Genomic DNA, 2,304 nt, shown 5'->3' on the forward strand with positions numbered 1-2,304 from the left:
TCAACTCTCTCCCTTCTCGACCTTTTTTTTTTTTTTTGGTGAAACTATACATAGCCAAAGATAACTCCATTTCAAAAATTTCTACGTGCACAATTCAGTGACATCGATTATGTTCTTCCAGTTGTGCTGTTATTCTCACTTCAGATGAAGGTTTACAAACATAAGTTTCTCCTTAAACAGTTAGTACACATGTGCCCTATGATAATGATTAACAACCCCACTACCTGTCAACACTCTCCTTACTCAACCGTGGGTTCCCTATCACCAGCTTTCCTGTCCCTTTCTGCCTCCTAGTCCTTGTCCCTGGACTGCTGTGCCTCATTATTCCCTTTCTGTTTTATGAGGCTGTCCAATCCCCAGCTGAACAGTGAACCTCGGAAGTGATTTACCACTGAGCTGAAAGGATATCTGGGGGCCATACCCTCAGGGTTTCTCCAGTCTCTTTCAGACCAGTAAATTTGGTCTTTTGTGTGTGTGTTAGAATTTTGTTCTACATACTTCTCCAGCTCTGTCCAGAACCCTCTGTTGTGATCCCGGTCAGAGCATTCAGTGGTGGTAGCTGGACACCATCCATTTCTGAAATCTTGTTGTTTATCTTTTGGATATCCTTTTGGAATTTGTCTGCCTTTTCCATGAATTTGTCTATTTTTTCCTCATCTTTGTCTGCTTTTTGCTTCAACTCTTGGATAATTCTGAATATTAGAGATTTGAATTCCCTATCAGCTAGATCTAGTGCCTTTTCCTCTACTGGAAGAAGTTCCTGTTGGACTGGAAGGTCATCTGGCTTTTTATTATGGACCCCTACTGGAACCATCCTGTCCTGTTTTTGTAAGTGTTTTGATATTATCTGCTGTCTTCAGGGCATTCAGTGGTTATTTTCCTCATTTATTGATTGTAGATTTGTTTGTTTTGTCCTGTTTTTTTGTTTTGTTTGTTTATGTCTGAGCAGGCAGGCTGTGCATTCTTTGTTGTTTGCTCATCTGTGAACACCATACTCTTCACCTCCTTCTCCACTGGGCAGGGTCAATCACTCAGGTATGGTACAGCAGGGCAGGTCCAGCTGAAGGGGAGTTGCTGGGATAGGTTGTTTGTGGCACGTACCAGGGCTGACAGTGCAGACCGGGAATCAGTGCAGGGCAGGTTTCATAGGCGGTGCCTATGCTACTGGGAGTGTGATGTTCAGTGCATGGTGCAGGTAGGCAGGAAGGAGGGGGTAGATTGTGATGTGTAGAGCTAAGATGGGTATGGGAAAGATGAGAGAGAGGAGAGAGGAACAGGAGCCAAAAACTTACACACAAACGAAAAAGAGTGCTAAGGGAGCTTGCTGTTGGAGAGGAGAGATGAGAGACTGACAAATGGGGAAAAACAAAAATGAAAAAAAAAAGGGTAAAAGAAAAAAATGAATAAATCAAGAAACTGGAAATGAAGAAAGACAAAAAGGGAATAAGAGAGAGAAGAAATCAAAACAAAGAAACAAAAGAAAAAAAAACAAGAAAAAAGAAATGCCCCTAGGGATGTCCCTGTGCGTCTGCACACAGTAAGGGAGTAGCTTCCAGGCTGCGTGGTACTGCCCAGCTAAAAGGGGCTCTCAAGCCGAGAAAAGAAAAAGAAAACAAACAAAGAAAACAGAACAGAACAAATTAGAGCCAACAAACAAACAAAAAGTCCCGGGTGCGTCCCACCAGTGTGGCGGCATGGGCTGGGAAGCAGTTTCACAGTCAAGCAGTGTTTCGCAGCCTTTGAGAAAGAAGCAAAGATAGAGTACGGAGCCAGGTATTTGAGAGAAAGGAGGGGGAGGTGGCGAGAGGTAAGGAAGAAATCTAAAGACGTGGAAAAGAAGCAACACCAGCAGCCAACAAAAGGCACTCAGGGAGCTGGCCACTGCAGGCGGGTGGAATCGAAGTGACATCAGGGTGAAGCTGGTGCTTCCCAGCCAAGAGACTGTGGCTGCAGGAAGCAGAGGAGGCTAAGTAGGGGTGAAGAAGGGTAGGGGTTGGGAAAGCCTATATCTCTGGTTGCCGGTTGTATTGTTTCCTGCTGGAAGCTCCATGAAGCTGCTTCCTCATAACCCCCATTCGCTGATCTCTGATAGGAGTCCAAGATGGCAGATCCGTGCTGCAGTAGCTGATAATGGACCTCTGCATGTATCGCTCCTCACTATCTGTTCTCAGTCAGTTTCTTATTCCATTCGGTGCTTGGCTGAGTTCTTTATCTCTTCATTTGATGCTTAGAGTTTCAGAATTGCCATGTGACTCTGTTTGACTTAGTTTTTCTGATCTTTTCCAGGGCTTTTTTTTTTTTTTT

The sequence above is a fragment of the Trichechus manatus genome, unplaced genomic scaffold (genome assembly GCF_000243295.1).
Source record: "Trichechus manatus latirostris isolate Lorelei unplaced genomic scaffold, TriManLat1.0 scaffold00035, whole genome shotgun sequence".
Taxonomy (NCBI): Eukaryota; Metazoa; Chordata; class Mammalia; order Sirenia; family Trichechidae; genus Trichechus; species Trichechus manatus.